General features: G+C 47.4%; 1 non-coding gene across 1 annotated transcript; it reads right to left on the bottom strand.

Moving 5' to 3' along the window:
- Positions 1 to 18,024: 18,024 nt before the first annotated feature.
- Positions 18,025 to 18,097, bottom strand: TRNAM-CAU (transfer RNA methionine (anticodon CAU)). Its single transcript has one exon. It is a non-coding gene; the product is annotated as a tRNA-Met (tRNA).
- Positions 18,098 to 18,982: the final 885 nt, after the last annotated feature.

Raw genomic sequence — 18,982 nt, 5'->3', positions numbered from 1 at the left:
TTGCAGTTCACCCTGTTTTGAGGTGGACCCATTTGTCCTTCCTATCTACTCCATTGTCTCATGAATAATTTGAGTGTGCCCTTCCTATCAGGAACCAGGGAGCATCACATCTATACCATTCCTCCTATTGCAAAATTATTGTTCGGAATCACCAATGATTCAGATTATATCATTGCCAGTTGTTCTCACGTTGCTCTGGGTTGTGCTGCAGAGCAGTTATATTGAGAACTTTCCCAATTATATTTAAAGGAAGAGGAGCAGGGGCAGGAAAAGAAGTGTCATTTCAGCCTCTGTGACACTGGAAGGAGATGGGGTGACTCAGAGATTCCGTCCTTCCCCATCACTCCAGACCTGTTAACTCTGCATGGCTCAGACAGGAGGGATCTTCATCACATTCTATCCCTCCACTTCTCAAAGTGTCACGTGATGAAGCGTTCTCAGCTGTCTGTGCTTGGAGACGATGCTTTGACTTCTTTAATCCTGTATCAGAGTTGCTATGACTGGAGATGAAAGTGTCAAAAACCTGGAAGGGGAATTCAAATGGATCCCAAGCACAGTGTGATCATTTGGAGTTTAAATCCCAGGTTCCATCAATTGGTAAAGCCACTTCTGGCAAGGGGGCTGTTTTGTCCCCCATTATGGGGGATGCTAGGTTACTAAAAAATTTTAAATAACCTAACTAATTCTATGGCATGGGGAATGGTCCCCTTCATGATGCAGATGTTGAGGAAATAGAAGTGGGTTTTTTATTGAATTTATCCTTTGTAGGTGCTAAAAAAAAGTGTATGAAATGAAATCAGTGTTGGAAATCTAATAGCTGCAGAAAAATAGCTAGTTTTGAATAGAAACTCCAGCTCTGATAACTAACAGGGCTGTATCCAGTCCCTTGCCTGGAATTGTGCCACCAAATTAAAGAAAAGCCGGGCATGTTTCAGGAAGCCATTCCTCACTAACACTGCTGAGATTTTGAGTGCTTTTGTAAAGGATTCTACTTCAGAGAAGTGTACATTTACCCTAACCAAGGCCAAGGATTTGGAAAGAACTGGGGTTGAATGAGTACACGCTCCGTTCTTGGTTTCCATCCCAGTAAAAGAAGCTATGGTGACCAAAGACCCAAGGAAAATTGTTTGTTTGTACAACTCACTGATTACAGATCCAAAGCATGCCAGGGTTAGATTGAGAACAATCATCCTTCACCATTTGGATCCAAAGAGAGAGAGTGCTTCATAGGACATTCCCTCCTCGTGGATTCCAAACTGGGTGCCTGATTGGGTAATGTCAAAGTCAGATTCAGGACTCACATAATTTGTCAGACCACTCTGTTTATTAGCAAAGCACTTTGCCAATGCACCCAGATATGTGAGCCCCCTGCAAAGGCTCAAGCTAACTTGTTTATACAGATAAGCCAATTTAACATAAGAGACAAAAGGAAGCAGAAACTGACAAATATACATACATATCTTACTTGCATACTAATGTTTACCAATCTCCCAGCTCAGTAGGAGCTCTAAGTTAATTAGTTTGAGGACCCATTGTCTCACACTCCTTAATGTTTCTCTTCTTGACAACTATATTTCAACAAACCCTTCAAGTAGCATTTCTTTAATGAATTCTAATTTCAATATAATTCATTCTATTTTCACAGAAACAAGGACTTTCAGGCTGTGGAAATGATGGTAACCAATGAGGCAACGAACGTGTCCGGTTCCAATTTCAGACTTCCAGATACTCGCATGTTGAGTCCTGATTCTCTGGTTTTGTGTCTGATGCTCCGGCTTCACAATAAAGCTGATGTTGGCACAGCTGCCCCCATGTAGCTGCACTGGTGTAGCATGCTATTACAGATGCTCTAAGCCAATGAGAGAGATCTCTCCCGTCGGACTTCATTAGTCCAGCCCCCTCAAGCTATATGTCCTGCTGATGTAGCGCTATCTACACAGGGCGTTAGGGCTGTGTAACTACATTGCTCAACTCTGGATTTTTCACACCCCTGAGCAATATAGTTATACCGATAAATGCCTTTAGTGTAGGACAGTTTTCTCTTGTGTTTTATGCATTTACATCCCTTCTCCTCTACCTCCTCCTACTTTGAAAGATTAAAAAGTGTGAAAAGACAGATTTTTTTTTCCTCGTGATGCAAACATTCCCACATAGGAGACCCCTTCCACCAACACACATGGCAGAAGAACCAGCGATATATGAACTCACAGAATTGGTTGGGACCTACGTTGGGACAAACCAGAACGAGAGCCAAGGTTCAGTTGTTGGGAACGGGGATTAAAAGAAAATGAACTCATATGACAAGAATTTGAGCTCTTTGAATATGTTACTGTTTCCAATGAAAATGAATTTATTGGTTAAAGAGTAGGAGACTAATTGTGTGATAATCTGAATCACTTTGTAAAACAAAGTGTCTTGTTTTTTGTTTTGTTAGTCATAGAGGAAGTGACAGCTGATCTTGAAAAGTTAATTTGCTTTAATTTACCCCCTGTAGTGTAAGGAGTTCTGGTAGAAAACCTCACTCCAATGGTTGGGGTGGAAGAATGTGTGTGAGAGTGTATAAGTGAATATTGGCCCAGTATAGATTTTAAATTTTTGTGTTTCAAATAGAACTTATTTTGCTTAGTTTCAAAGTCTATTTCTAGTGAAAGCAAAATTATTCAAAGAGACAATTTGCAGAAGTTTTTACAAGTTCTTACACTTAGACTGTAAGCGTCACTGACTTCCCCACTTCTCTAATTTGCAAAGGAAAGTCATCTGTCATAGGATGTGTTCAGCAGGTAGGAAAGTTGCAGTCCTCAACCACCAAGGAAAAGGCTGAAGTCCATTACCTTTTAGGTCAAGAAGCCATCTAAAGTCTGGTCTATGCTGAAAAGCGATGTTGACGTAGCCACCTCTCTCAGGGGTGTGAAAAGTCCACTCCACTGAGAGAAGTAGTTAATGTGACCTCAGCCCCAGCGTAGACAGTGTTAGGTTGTCAGAAGAATACTTCCAGTGTTTGAAGTATAGACAGAGCCTGAGACAGACTGATCCCCTATGGGAAGTGAGTCATGACATGAATTCCAATTTTGACCCATTTCCCTATATGTGAGAGAGGTACTAGTATGGAGGGCTGGGCCAGCTGTCCGATCGCCTGGTTCCTCAACTGTAGCTACAGCTCTTAGTACCCATCCACCCAAAGACTGAGAGAAATGGAGAGTTCCAACCATTGTTATTTTAGTATCTTATTGTTCCTTTCTCTGTTTTTTGTGCTGGCCTTTCTATTATATCAGGGTGTAATGGTATAGCTCTGTTCATGTTGTGACAAAGCTCTGTCCTTGTCTCTATGGGTCCCACGTTTCCTGGTGGATTTTGCTAGCCTCAGAGGCTCACTGTGACCCTCCACGTAGCCCTTCTCTCTCTCTAGAGGCAAGGGCCACAGCTTACTGAGCCATCATAAGCCAGCAAGGGAGGTGAGGAGAAGCAACCGTCCCTCGCACAATCTCTGTTTCCCAGTATTCATGATTAATCAAGAAGGGGAAGGAAGGGGAAGGAAGGGGAGGGGGGAGCCCGGGCCTACCCTCTACTCTGGGCTCCAGCCCAGGGAGCCTAATAGTAGCAGCTATGGTAGCTGACTTTTGGGAAATAGGACGTGTACAATTCCCTGGGCCGCTTCCCCACAGCAGCCCCCACTCAGTATCTCCTTCGCTGTTACCTCAGGGCCTCCTTCCTTGCACCTGATGTGGATTTGCACTGCTTGGTTCCTCCAACGGCACGGCTTCCTCCTACAGATCCTGACACATGCGCCTCACTGACGAACTGGGAGGCTTTCCACTAGTTCCAGCCAGGCCTTGATGGGCTTCACGTGTTCCAATCAACCTAGCTATCTCCACTGCTTTCTAGAAGGATCTTAATTGGCCCAAGGTGTCTTGATTAACCTGAAACAACTGCCGTTTGGTTACCATGGTACCAAGGATTTGTTTAGCCTGGGGCTAACATACCTGTTCCTCACTACTTTACTATAGCCGTCTTGCCTTGCCCCGTTGCAATGTGTGACAAAAGCTTATTTGTGCCAATTGGCAAAGGGGTCACTGTCATTCACAAGCAACTCCTGTCTCAGACCTGCAAATTCACTACACCTAGGACCCAGAGCAGGGGTGGTGGAATCTTCCTTACAGTGGGGGGGCCACTGGTGTCCGAACTGTGACGCCCCCATGACACCCCTTTCCCCCCAGCCCTCACTCACTCCGCCCCTTCTCCCTGAGGCCCCAATCTCACACCGCCCCTTCTCCCTGATGCCACCCCTCCCTCCGAGGCCACACCCACAGAACGCCTCTTCCCCCAAGGCTCCACCTTGTTCCCCCCTCCGTCGTCCGTTCTTAGAGCTGCTAAAAAGTGCTGGGCCCATGGCCCTCTAAACCCCCCTCGTCCTGCACCCTGACACACAGCCAGGCAGGCAGCAGTGTGTGTGAGTGTGTGTATGTGACAGAGACTGCTGGGCTGTGCTGAGCCAGTGCGGGAAGTGGGGGCTGATGTCGGGGCTGTCCCCCTCCCCCTGACTCAGGACTGGGGTGTCCCGCTCTCCCTGACTCAGGACTGGGGTGTCCCGCTCCCCCTGACTCAGGACTGGTTGCTTCCAGCAGCTGTCTGAACTTAGGGACAGCGTGCCAACACACTCACTCTTCCACAACACACACGCTCCCCGAACACACACACTGTCTGTCCCCAACACACACACACTCTCTGCCCACCACGCCCACGGCAGCTGAAAAGCAGCTGGCAATCAAGTCGGATGCCCATGGAACAATGGGATAGAGAAACCTGCCTCGTGTGGCTGCCCACGAAGCATTGCAAACCCTTCCCAAAGCACCCTGCGGCCAGTTGCACAGTGGGATAGCGTCCCACAATGCACTGCTCTCTGTGGCGATCCAAGAGCTGCTAGCCTGGATGCGCTCCGGTGACACAAGCAGCCTAGTGTGGACATGCAACAGCGGCTTAATTAAAACGCTTTAACTAAAGCAGCATAACTCTGTCGTGTAGACGTAGCCTGGCTCCCACTGGGGCCAAGGATGCTCAGGCACTGAAACTGAAGAGCCACAACTTCCTCCGTAGTTGGCAGGATTCAAACCTGCACAGGGAGACCCCCCCAAGGGGTTTCGAGTCCACCACCTTAACAACTCAGCCACAACTACTTGCTTTATAGAGCGCTCTCACGACACTCTAGTTCTTTTCTCACTGAGTGATCGTTTCCAATTGTTTCCTCAGACCAGCGTCCACAACACACTCACTGCTGTGCTGTTGTGTAAGTGTGCCCAGGGCTGAACAAGAATTCCTGCTCGTTTCCCTTCTGGCTGGAGCATGAGGAGAGTGTGTTTGTGGCCAGTGATGTTGCTGTAGATTGTTGTAAAATTCCTGCCTCGATAATTCAGACAGTCCCTTTCCCGTCATATCCCCAGTACATCAGTGACTGTAATAGCAGGGGGCAGGTTTTCTGTGGGGCACAGAGCTTTGCCAGGAGGTTGGTGTCTCCTTCCTTTCCTCACCCTGGAGGAAACTCAGCTTTTCATTCCATCTTTAATGTGTCATGGAATAACAACAGCAGCATGAAGAAAGAGGTGGGCAGGGTGGGCCTCAGGGGAGGGACACAGAGGTGCAAGTGGTGGGCAGGGCAGGACGGAGAGGCACGGGTGGCAGGCTGGGTGGGTCTCATGGGTGGGGCTGAGAGGGGAGCGGTGGCCATGGTGGGTCTCAGGGGAGGGGTCAGAGAGGTGTGGGTGGCGGGCAGACCTTGGGGTAGGGGGCGGAGAGGAATGAGCAGCCGGCAAGGAGGCCTCGGGGAGAGAGGAGCGAGTGAAAGGTGAACCAGCAGGCCTCAGCCGAAGAGGCAGAGTGGGGTGGGAAGAAGTCCTCCTGTTAACCCAGTGCTAGCTACACCGGGATTAGGCTGATATAACTGCATTGCTCAGGGAAGGTAAAATTTTTAACACCCCAAAGTAATGTTGTTACTGACTTAATTTTGTAGGATAGACCTGTCCAAAGAATCACACACACACCTTGGGAGTAAAACTTCACCCGCTTCTCTGCTTTACAGAATCAAAACACAAGAAACGCTTGTCAGGGCCCAGTGAGGGTTGGCAGGGAGTCAGGTGTGGGCAGACACCATACATTAGCCAGAGGAAAGCACCATGGATTAGCTGGTTTAAGGCACCTGTCTTCTAAACAGGAGATCCTGGGTTCAACTCCCAGTAGTGGCTTTTAAGGCACCTGATACTGGCTCCTATCAGAAGACAAATAACAGAGTTAGATGGACCTTTGGTCTAGCCCAGTGTAGCCGTTCTTGTTGTTTAAATTACACTCATAGGCACTGATAATAGAGTGACTGAAAGTTTGGGTGTTAAGAGCTGATAGGCCAGTGTTCCAGTCCCCTCGCAGATGACCCCCTCCCTCTGGGACAGGGGCAGGTCCGAGCTCTCACACCAAGTGGCTCATTGGGGCTGCCAGAATCTGTGGGCGGCTCACTCAGTTTACGCCGAGGGTTGAGTCCTGCTTTGTGCACCGTGTCTGAGAATGAAAATCCTTACTGAATGAGGGAGGCAACCTAGTGACAGAGGATGTGGAAAAAGCTAATGTACACAATGCTTTTTTTGCCTCTGTCTTCACAAACAAGGTCAGCTCCCAGACTACTGCCCTGGGCAGCACAGTGTGGGGAGGAGGTGACCAGCCCTCTGTGGAGAAAGAGGTGGTTAGGGACTATTTAGAAAAGCTCGACGTGCACAAGTCCATGGGGCCGGACGAGTTGCATCCGAGAGTGCTAAAGGAACTGGCGGCTGTGATCGCAGAGCCATTGGCCATTATCTTTGAAAACTCGTGGCGAACGGGGGAAGGTGGGTGTTTTAATCGCTGTGCAGACATAACATTAGGATACGTCTACAGTGCAATGAATCACCCACGGCTGGCCAGTGTCACATTAATCAGGATCATGTGGCTTGGGCTGTAAAGTTGCAGTGTACAAATACAAAGAAACAAGAGCAAAAACCGGTTGCCTTTATCGCTAGATAGCTATAGATACATGGCAAATAGCAACAAGAATCAGCGTAGAGCTGGATCTAAAAAAATGAAAGATTAATCTTTGCTCTACAAATAATAACTACTGATAAATGGTAATATAAAAAAGGACCTCAAATTCCTTCGTAATTTGACGGTTCTTGGAACTTCCAGGCATATTGACTAGAATTTTCGAGACACCGATTGTCAGAAAAACATAACACGCTGAGTGCTCCACCTGAAACAACAGCAAATACTGTTGCCTAGATAGATAGATACATTGCAAAGAGCAACAAGAATCAATGTAGAGCTGAATCTGCAAAACAGAAAGATTAATCTTGCAATACAAATAATAATGTATTAATTTTTATTAATTATTTATTATTATTTTATTTTATTTTATTATGTCACAAAGGACCATGAATTCCTTCATACTTTTATCATCCTCAGGATGTTGCTGTGAATTCAGAGACATGATTGTTTTCTGGAGCAGCCGTTGCAGTTTCAAAAGGAAATGCAGGCAGAAAACGAAGCAGGGAGGGTTGTGATGGGGTGTATGAAAGGAGAAGAGGCTTGTTCCTCTTGAGTTTTCTTTCCGTTGCTCTCGTGATCCTGATGGAGAAAGTGGAAGCTTAATTTGAGTTTGTCCCCACTCCCCTCCTTCTGTCGGCGGTGTGTGTCTTCACCAGGAGTGCTTCCACCGAATGAAGAGGGGCAGTGTGGGGGGGCTGAGAAACGGGGTTCTTCACTCCGCGCAGCTGCCCACTGGGAGCCCAGCTGCCCCCTGGGCTCTTGACTCCCCACCTCCTCCCTGGAGTGGGAGCCGGCCACCTGGGCTTCTTGCCTGCCTGCTCCCAGCCAGGAGTGGGGGCGGGGGCCAAGGGCCCAGGCTTCTCGGCTCCCTGCGCTGGGAGCCGGGAGCTTTCGTGCAGCAGCCCCGCGAGGAGCCAGGCAGGTGCAGCCCCGCTGGGATCAGGGAGCGAAGGGCAGCCATGAAGGGAGCCAGCCGGAAGCCATGACATTGGCAAGACAGCCAGCAGCCCCTGTGAGTAAGGCAGTGTCTACACAGACACTGTGTTGTCCTAACGACCCCAACGCAATCCCCGTGCCTCTTGAGGAGCTGGAGTTACTATGTGGGTGTAGCAGGGCACTTACATGGATGGGACAAGGCTGTGGTGTGCACCGTGAGGTAATTAGGACAACGTAAAATGCTGTCGGCAGGCCTAACTGTGTAGTGTAGCCCAGGTTTTAATCTCCTGCTGATGGGATATATGCTGGGTGCCTTATTTCCTTTGCTTAGGAGTGCTTGTTCTCACACCTATCTCCTTGCTTTCCATTCCAGTTCAGGGAAGGAGAGAATAACCAAGTCTTCAGGTATGAAAAGGCAAAACATTTCTACATGACCCTTCGCAGTCAGTGAAACCTGTGGTGGGAAACGTGCCCTTGATTTTACTGCATTTTTGGTTTCTTGTCTTGTTGGTTGCTCCCGAGGAGCTGGCAGGGAAATGTCCATGGAGAAGTGGAGTGGATGTGAGGTTTCTTGCTGATGAGATTTGCCTGCATTTTGGCCTCATTGTGAGAAGGGCAAATTGGATGAGACATTGCAGCTTTTCTGATGCCTGTCTGAGTTTGGAAAGTAAGTTCTTTGTTGTCCTGTTCTTCAAAGGAAACTGAGGGAGTGGATATACACTGGCAGCTGAGAAAGCCTTAGAAGGAGAAATCCAAATCTGGGCACAATTGGTTTCTGTCGTAGATTGTAGTGTAGTGGTTATCATGTTTGCTTGACACATGTTTACTTTCTCCAGGCAAAGAAAACCTGCAATTCACAAAGGTAATTCCCTTTTGTCTCTGCTCTGGCCCCAAAACAGAGAAAAAATTAGCTGCTTTCAGTTGGACTTCCTTTCCAGCAGCCCCAAAGGAAAAAAAAATATTTCCGTTTTAAAATCTGTTTTTCTGGTTCAAAAAATCTCAAATTGATCTCAAAAGGATTTCAGGATAATCCCACCACTCTGCCACCATGTCAAGTTCCTTCCCCACTCTGAGCTCTAGGGTACAGATGTGGGGACCTGCATGAAAACCTCCTAAGCTTACTTTTACCAACTTAGGTTAAAACTTCCCCAAGGTACAAAATTATTTTACCCTTGATTTTCCACAACCGCCACCAAACTTTATCTGGGTTTACTGGGAAATGTAGTTTGGACATGTCTTTCCCCCCCAAATCCTCCCAACCCTTGCACCCCACTTCCTGGCCACAGACCCAAACCCTTGGATCTTAGAACAATGAAAAAGCATTCAGTTTTCTTACAAGAAGACTTTTAATAGAAGTAAAGGAATCACCTCTGTAAAATCAGGATGGTAGATACCTTACAGGGTAATTAGATTCAAAACATAGAGAATCCCTCTAAGCAAAACCTTAAGTTACAAAAAAGACACACAGACAGGAATATTCATTCTATTCAGCACAGCTATTTTGTCAGCCATTTAGAGGAATCATAATCTAACGCCTACCTAGCTAGATTACTTACTAAGTTCTAAGACTCCATTCCTGTTCTGTCCCAGGCAAAAGCATCACACAGAGAGACACAGACCCTTTGTTTTTCTCCCTCCTCTCAGCTTTTGAAAGTATCTTGTCTCCTCATTGGTCATTTTGGTCAGGTGGCAGCGAGGTTACCTTTAGCTTCTTACCCCTTTCCAGGTGAGAGGAGTTTTCCTCTGGCCAGGAGGGATTTTAAAGAGGTTTACCCTTCCCTTTATATTTATGACAACAGGAAAGCTCCAAACCAAGAAAGCTCACTTTCACTTCACTTTCCCATGGGCATTTCCCTGCCAGCTCCCTGGCACAGAAATACAAGACACAAGAAATGCAGGAAAATAAAGATGAGTGAAGGAAAGCTGCAGGTACTTCGATCCCTCCAGCGTCAGACGAAACCATTTGTGGGGAAGGGTCCGGCTTACCGAGAAGGACAAAGAGATAAAACATGGACTTTCCGATGCTCTGCAAAACATCATGATCCCAGCCAGACCCAATGTGACGTGAGGGTCAGCACTTTGGCTGCTTCCTGCCTGCACAGAGGTAACAAACTGGAGGCAGCCGAAACTGAGAAACCTGATTCTAGACACTGAGTCAGAATGCTATCTGCTCATGTGAAGTGGAAGCAAATCCCCTCCCTGGCTTTCTATGCCAAAATTATAATCAGCGGTGTGGTTTCCCTGGACAAGCCACTAGGTAGGCAGAAGAAGAAGCGGAGAGGGATGCGGTGGGGTAAATGAAAGCAGAGGAGGATTGTTCCTCTTTTGTGTTGCTCTTGGGAGTCTGATGGAGGAACCTAAATCATAATTTGAGCTTGTTTCAATGCTTTTGCTTGAGCTCAGGTTATGAGCACAGGGGTTCCTTCACTCTCTGTTCTTGTCCCCTCTGAAATGGGGAATGGACCATTTCCTAAATTGGAGAGAAAGTAGCCTTAGAAAGCATAGAGAAGCTGAACCAAAAAACCCTACATTACCCCCCATTATGGTCTACTGCAGGGGTAGTCAACTATTTTTTGTCAAGGTCCAAATTCCTTGGTCGAGATATAATCAAGGTCCAGACTGCAGAGAAAATAAGTTTAAAAAAATCATAATAATAAGTAAATAAAAAGATTTCAGGGTCCATTAAAAATTTCTGGCTGTCTAGAGTTGGCCCGTGGTACACCTGTTGAGTACCCTTGGTCTACTGGTTAGGAGTCTCGTTGATGCTGCCTTGGTTCCACCCTCAGTCAGGGAAAAAAACTTCTCGACACAATTCTCCATTCAGTCTTCACTGCAAAGTAAAAAAACCTCAGAACTTTCACCCCAATAGCTTATTATCTGGCCATTTTGTGCCCTGTCCCTTATAAACACAAAAAGGGGCATTTTTAAAAACCAAAGACTTTGAGAAGGGGTCGAACTGGCTGACTCCAGCTGCCTATCTCTATTCACTTGTGTGCTGAATTGAATGAATCTCTTTGGATACACAGCAATCGTGAAGCATAAATCTGCTTCAGTGGATATACTAGAAGCAATATTGTCTAAATAATACCTGGCTTTTTTCAAAACCAGCAATAGCCACAAGAGGTCCCAGAATCATCTGAAATTGGCTCTAGCTGACAAAGAGGTCCATTTTTCAGCTAGGAATTCAACTTCTTTGTTCCCTTTTCTCTGCTTTGAGTCTCTTCCCGCTTTTCTCAGGTAGTGTGGCGAGCAAACGCACAGGTGGGTGAGATAATATCTTTGACTGGGCCAGCTTCTGTTGGGGACAAAGACAAGCTTTTCTGGGACCTGCATGGCTACAACTAATAACAAATGCTCATAAGATATTAATTAGTTCTTCTTTCATACTCGAATGCATCACTTTTGGTGTGACACCAAGAAATTATTCATTATCCCGTATAACCGTTTCTTCTCCACATGTTGAGATTATCTTTCGGCTGTAATGCCATCCTGTATTAAAATTCCAAATGGCCAATTAGCAAGCACCAAAATAAAGAACAGCCAATTATTAATCTGCCTTACCCCTAGCCCTGCCCAGGATCTCTGCATTGGTTTAAGAAATATTTTCACATAGATATTTGCAAATTGGGAAGTTTTAAATTGTGTCAGCTTCCGTCTAGAAAGAGAGAGTGGTAAGCTAAATTGCTCCAACACAGATTTCCCCATCTATGTGAGAGAAAGAATTAGAAAGAAGTAAGGAAAGTGAATCCAAGGTAGATGATTCTGACCTTTCCTTTGAAATGCTCGGTGCAGTAAATCAGTGAATATTCCCATAAGTAAACTCCTGTAAGTGACAGAAAAGAGGGCATGGGAAAAGGCTGTCAAATGTTGTGTTAAACTTTAATTCGTGAGCAAAATTGTGTGGCAATTAAATTACAACCCTAAAATACCGTAAAAGGACAGAATAACGAACAAAATGTGTGGGAAATACGGGTGTATTTCAGCAAAGCGCTTGGAATGGAGGAAGACCAAAAGTGATCAGTCGGGGGAAAAGGCACTGTTTCTGCCTAGTTTTAAACCAGGGATATTTTGCGTGTCAAGCAAACATGATAACCACCACACTACACTACAATTTACGACAGAAACCAATTGTGCCCAGATTTCTCCTTCTAAGGCTTTCTCAGCTGCCAGTGTATATCCACTCCCTCAGTTTCCTTTGAAGAACAGGACAACAAAGAACTTACTTTCCAAACTCAGACAGGCACAGAAAAGCTGCAATGTCTCATCCAATTTGCCCTTCTCACAATGAGGCCAAAACGCAGGCAAATCTCGTAAGCAAGAAACCTCACATCCACTCCACTTCTCCATGGACATTTCCCTGCCAGCTCCTCGGGAGCAACCAACAAGACAAGAAACCAAAAATGCAGTAAAATCAAGGGCACGTTTCCCACCACAGGTTTCACTGACTGCGAAGGGTCATATAGAAATGTTTTGCCTTTTCATACCTGAAGACTTGGTTATTCTCTCCTTCCCTGAACTGGAATGGAAATCAAGGAGATAGGTGTGAGAACAAGCACTCCTAAGGAAAGGAAACAAGAAACCCAGCATATAACCCATCAGCAGGAGATTAAAACCTGGGCTACACTACACAGTTAGGCCCGCCGACAGCATTTTACGTTGTCCTAATTACCTCACGGTGCACACTACAGCCTTGTCCCATCCATGTAAGTGCCCTGCTACACCCACATAGTAACTCCAGCTCCTCAAGAGGCACGGGGATTACGTTGGGGTCGTTAGGATAACACAGTGTCTGTGTAGACACTGCCTTACTCACAGGGGCTGCTGGCTGTCTTGCCAATGTCATGGCTTCCGGCTGGCTCCCTTCATGGCTGCCCTCCGCTCCCTGATCCCAGCGGGGCTGCACCTGCCTGGCTCCTCGCGGGGCTGCTGCACGAAAGCTCCCGGCTCCCAGCGCAGGGAGCCGAGAAGCCTGGGCCCTTGGCCCCCGCCCCCACTCCTGGCTGGGAGCAGGCAGGCAAGAAGCCCAGGTGGCCGGCTCCCACTGCAGGGAGGAGGTGGGGAGTCAAGAGCCCAGGGGGCAGCTGGGCTCCCAGTGGGCAGCTGCGCAGAGTGAAGAGCCCCGTTTCTCAGCCCCCCCACACTGCCCCTCTTCATTCGGTGGAAGCACTCCTGGTGAAGACACACTCCGACGACAGAAGAAGGGGAGTGGGGACAAACTCAAATTAAGCTTCTGCTTCCTCCATCACGATCACAAGAGAAACTGAAAGAAAACTCAAGAGGAACAAGCCTCCTCTCCTTTCATGCGCCCCCATCACAACCCTCCCTGCTTTGTTTTCTGCCTGCATTTCCTTTTGAAACTGCAATGGCTGCTCCAGAAAACAATCATGTCTCTGAATTCACAGCAACATCCTGAGGATGATAAAAGTATGAAGGAATTCATGGTCCTATATGACATAATAATAATAATTAATAATAATTATTAATACATTATTATTTGTATTGCAAGATTAATCTTTCCGTTTTGCAGATTCAGCTCCACATTGATTCTTGTTGCTCTTTGCAATGTATCTATCTATCTAGGCAACACTATTTGCTGTTGTTTCAGGTGGAGCACTCAGCGTGTTAACGTTTTTCTGACAATCTGTGTCTCGAAAATTCTAGCCAATATGCCTGGAACTTCCAAGAACCGTCAAATTATGAAGGAATTCCAGGTCCTTTTTTATATTACCATTTATCAGTAGTTATTTGTAGAGCAAAGATTAATCTTTCATTTTTTTTGATCCAGCTCTATGCTGATTCTTGTTGCTATTTGCCATGTATCTATAGCTATCTAGCTGTAAAGGCAACCGGTTTTTGCTCTTGTTTCTTTGTATTTGTACACTGCAACTTTTCAGCCCAAGCCACATGACCCTGATTAATGTGACACCAGCCAGCCATGGGTGATTCATTGCACTGTAGACATATCCCAACGTTATGTCTCCACAGCGATTAAAACACCCAGGGCACCTGTCTCAGATCCCAGGGCAGCTGACTCAGGCTTCTGGGGCTGCAGCTGCAGGGCTATAAAATGACAGTGGAGACAGATGGGCTTGAGCTCAATCTCTGAGGTCCCATGAGGGGTGAGGGTTTCCAAACCCAGGCTTCAGCAGGAACACCAGTATCTGCACCCCACTTTTCAGCCCCACAGCTTGAGCTCCAGAAGCCCACATCAGGTGACCCAGGCCAGCCCTGCTGCCATCTTTATCCCGGGAGAGAGGGACTCTACGGGGACGTCTCCATTGCAGTGTCAGCCCAGGGGTGGCAGGCTGTGCTCAAAGCAGCACCCTGGAAGCCCCATAGTCACCACTCTCATAGAATCAAGGTACGATTTGTACAGAGTCGGCCTGGTGAGCTATCATTGTAAAAGTCGTGATCTGTTGAAGGCTAGTGGCTGAGTGGATGGTGTGTGCTAGGCTTGTCTGGGAAGTGGTGGAGTTTTGCTCTGGGTGCGTCACTGAAATATGTGATGAGGCTGGGAAATGGCCACCGCCAGCCTTTCCGGTGTGACGCTGGAGGAGCCAGACTCGCTGCTGGCTCAGTGAAGGTATCCACGCTCCCAAGGACTCTCCCAGGAACCGTGTACAATGCGGACTCCTCCGAGACAGCCCGGAGACAATGGACACTGCTTGACTCACATCATAGCAGAGGAACTTCCTAAGAAGTTGGAAGAAACTATGAAAGAGGGGAAGAGACGTCATGACTTGGCCTCTCTCCCCCGCAATTCAACACCTTGCAACACATCTGGAGGACAAAGACTGAACTGAAATAATTCAGAGATCAGAAGAGAATAATAATAATCCATTCAAATCAAAGTCCCCAAACAGACTAGTATTGGTTTCTCAGCAGAAAACTTTCCATGTGGGGGATTTTGTTTTCCCACTCAGACCTTGCCAAGGGAAGCAAAGAGAAAATCTTTGACTTGCCTCCTTCAGAACGCTCGGCCTAGACACTCTAGCTGTGGGTCACTGTCGTGGCCTTGCTGAGAACAGGGGCATTTTAATAATTTGCAGAGGTCCCAGGGTGTTTGGGGGAGATTATGAGGCTATTACCTTTTGAGATAAAAGCTAAGAAATAGAGAACGAGACAATTCTTTCATACATCTGGCCTTTAGACATATTTCATTTAAAGCAGGGGGTCTAACATGCTGTGAGAAAGTAGAAATGTTGGAAGCTCAAATAATTCAGTTTTTTCTAGGTCTTGTGCGTGTGTAAATGGCACAACATGTTAATTTATAAGCACATCGTTCTTAACTTCATTAAATATTATGTGGTGTATTAACTATATCAAGTGCGTTGTACAATACAATGAATTTTCCATGCGTTGCCCAAAACATATTTTTAATATTATTTAAATGCACCGAACTCCTTGAACATAAAGTTGTTTATTTCATTCCTGTGCAGTGTGTTGGTAGCTCAGTTAATTGAGTTTATTGTCACTCTGTGTGTGTGTGAGGTACAACACAATAATTTAGTGATGCTGAAAACATTCCCTTCTCCCTCCGGAACTGCCTTGGAATCACCTTCCCTTTGTAGATTAATCTACTCCTGTGTCTGTTTGAGGAAAATATGGTTTCTATGAAAAAAACTCATTGTTTATTTAAAAGGACTGACACCAAACGGCCACACTATGGGGATACAACACCATGAGTAAGAACAGGAGGACTTGTGGCACCTTAGAGACGAACAAATTTATTGGAGCATAAGCTTTCATGAGCAACAGTTCACTTCATCAGATGCATGCAGTGGAAAATACAGTGGGGAGACTCCTATACACAGAGAACATGAAACAATGGGGGTTACCCTACACACTGTAACGAGAGTGATCAGGTAAGGTGAGCTATTACTAGGAGGAGAGCCGGGTGGGGTGGGGATAACCTTTTGTAGTGATCATTGGAATTAATTTGCAAACTGGATACAGTTAACTTGGGCTTGAATAAAGACTGGGAGTGGATGGGTCATTACACAAAGTAAAACTATTTCCCCATGTTTATTTCCCGCCCCCACTGTTCTCACATGTTCTTGTCAACTGCTGGCAATGGCTGACCTTGATTACCACTGGAAATCCGAGAAAAAAGACTAGAAACCACTCTGCTCTCGACACCCTCCCATCCATCTAACACAGACACACAGACTTTTCTAAGGCATTAACTTTTCCTTCTCCTTTATGATTCTTTAATGCCTCTGGAAATACCAATTCCTAGAGGCCCCTTTCACAGAGCAAACAACCACAGAGCAATGAGAAAGCTAGGGGCTGCCAGGTTGTTGAGGGCAAGTCTTGAAAGGGATGCACAAACAATCCAGCTGGATCCCCGGCAACCAGATGTGGGGATTAGCTGCACAGCTGTGGCTGCTGCTCTGAGGGGAGCGGCATAAACTACCTGCCTGTGGATGCAGCCCACCAGCTGGTTCTCCTGGGGCAGATGGTGAGTGGTTGGGCAGGGATGCTGCACCGGCTGGGGTCTGAAATATGAACAGGGGTCTAAGGAACCTCAGCATCACAGTCATCAGGAGTCCAAGCTGCTTGGGGTGAGCTTGTGGGCAATGGCCCAACTGGATTGTTTGTGCATCCCTTTCGCCACGTCCCTTGTGATCCACCAGGGCTTGCAGCACCATGGAAGAGTACCCCTTGCGGTTTATGTAGTGGCCGCCCCGCTGTTCCGGGGCCAAGAGAGGGATATGCGTTATGTCTATCACCCCGCCGCAGTCAGGGAACCCCAGCGCATTAAAGCCATCCACAATGGTCCGCACATTTCCCAAAGTCACGACCCTTGATAGCAGCTGGTCAATGATTGTGTTGGCTACTTAGATCACAGCAGCCCCCACAGTAGATTTCCCCACTCCAAACTGATTCCCAACTGACCGGTAGCTGTCGGGCGTTGCAAGCTTCCGCAGGGCTATGGCCACTCCCTTCCCAACTGTGAGGGTGGCTCTCATTTTGGTGTCTTTGCGCTTCAGGGCAGGGGACAGCAAGTCGCAAAGCTCCATGAAAGTGGCCCTTATGCATACAAAAGTTTCTCAGCCACTGGGAATCATCCCACACCTGCAACGCGATGAGGCCCCAGCAGTCTGTGCTTGTTTCCTGGGCCCAGAATCGGCGTGCCACGGCATGAACCTGGCCCAGCACCACCATGATCTCCCAATTGCCACACGCCGTGCCATCTTTGTCCATGTCCTCATCAGTATAGTAATCGCACCGTCGTCGTTTCCTCGCCCCGTTTTGCAGGGACTGCACATACTGCTGGATAATGTGCGAGGTATTTACAATGGTCAAAACTGTGGCAGGGGAAGAGGTGCTGTTTGGTTCGTGGTAGCCGAAGAAAGGCGGGAAATGGTGGTCTTCTGTGGCTTTCACGGAGGTGGGAGCCCAGGACAGACAACCCGGAGAAGCTCGGAAGCGTGGCACCAGCGGGAGAGCAGAGTTGGAGGCAGAAGAGTTCGATGAGGAAGAGAAAGAGCAGATAGTAGAGATTACATCGGAAGGGGAGAGGAAATGAGAGGCGGATTCATAGTTGCAGGAGAGCAAGCGGTGCACCGTCTGCTGAAAGCAGTACGGCGTCTGCATGCCAAAAAGGCGTGCAACGATTGTCTACCAGAGCTTCCTGATGACACGCACCATAAACACCCGCAAGAATGTTTTTGCCCCATCGTGCACTGGGAGCGTAACCCAGAATTCCAGTGGGCGGCGGGAACTGCAGGAACTGTGGGATAGCGACCCACGGTGCACCCGCTCCGACGTTCGATGCTAGCCTCGGGACTGTGGACGCACTCTGCCGAATTCACGCGCTTTAGTGGGGACACCGAAGACTGAATGTCTAAAATAGCTCCCGAAATTTCGAATCGAATAATTTTGAACTAATTTCGTACTGTACACGTACCGTTAGAAAAGTCTTTGTGTGTGTGTTAGATGGATGGGAGGGTGTCTAGAAACCACTCAGCTCTAGTCTTTTTTTCTCTGATTTCCGTTAGAAAATCTAAAGCAGGGAGCAAGAAGAGTTGCCTTCTCTGAGGCTTGAACTCAGGACCTTCAGATTATGAGACTGATGCGCTGCCCGCTGCGCTAAGAAGGCTTGGAAGAGCTTTAGGCTCGGTGCTTATAGAACCAGCTGAGCAGCGGGGAACAGCAGAGCAGCAAACAGCAGGAGTTTGCCTGGGAGTTCACCTGGAGTGAGCCCACTGAGGCTTACACCCTAACGACTTCTCTGAGGAATTACTGCATCTCCGGAGGAAGCTCATAGTAGGAAGGTAATATGGATGGGGAGTGTTCAACTGTTGTGACCTGCACTGGATGTGCCATGTTTGTCTTTCTTCCAGAGGACAGAAGCGACTTTGTCTGTACAAAGTGCAAGCTGGTCTCCCTATTGGAAGAGAAGGTTCAAGGTCTGGAGCAACAGGTATCGACCCTGCGTTGCATAAGAGACACTGAAGATTTCCTGGACAGACGTCAGGATATGCTTCTATGGGCACAAGGTTCTGAAGATTCAGAGCAGGCTGCGCAGCAGGGAGAGGAGGACTGTGAAGAAATCTGGCAACATGTGACCTCCAGAAGAAGAAGGGGGAAAGTCCATGTACCAGCAAAGCCGACACAGGTAAGTAACCATTTTCATGTTCTCTCCACAGGTACCATTGCGGGGAGTGGCCCAGATGTTACGTCTGGGGGAAGGGAGCAGAAGGAGACTCCGCCAGTTGAAAGGCATGAGATGCACTGTCCTAAGGTTGGGGGTTCCACGACCATCACTCCCAAGAGAAGGAGGTGGGTGGTGGTGGTCGGGGACTCTCTCCTCAGGAGGACTGAGTCATCTATCTGCCGCCCTGACCGGGAAAACAGAGAAGTCTGCTGCTTGCCGGGGGCTAAGAGTCGCGATGTGACGGAGAGACTGCCGAGACTCATCAAGCCCTCGGACCGCTACCCCTTCCTGCTTTTCCACGTGGGCACCAATGATACTGCCAAGAAT

The sequence above is a fragment of the Caretta caretta genome, chromosome 28, assembly GCF_965140235.1.
Source record: "Caretta caretta isolate rCarCar2 chromosome 28, rCarCar1.hap1, whole genome shotgun sequence".
Lineage (NCBI taxonomy): Eukaryota > Metazoa > Chordata > Testudines > Cheloniidae > Caretta > Caretta caretta.
Note: the sequence above shows the minus strand (reverse complement) of the source record. Positions and strands in the feature narration are given on the sequence as shown.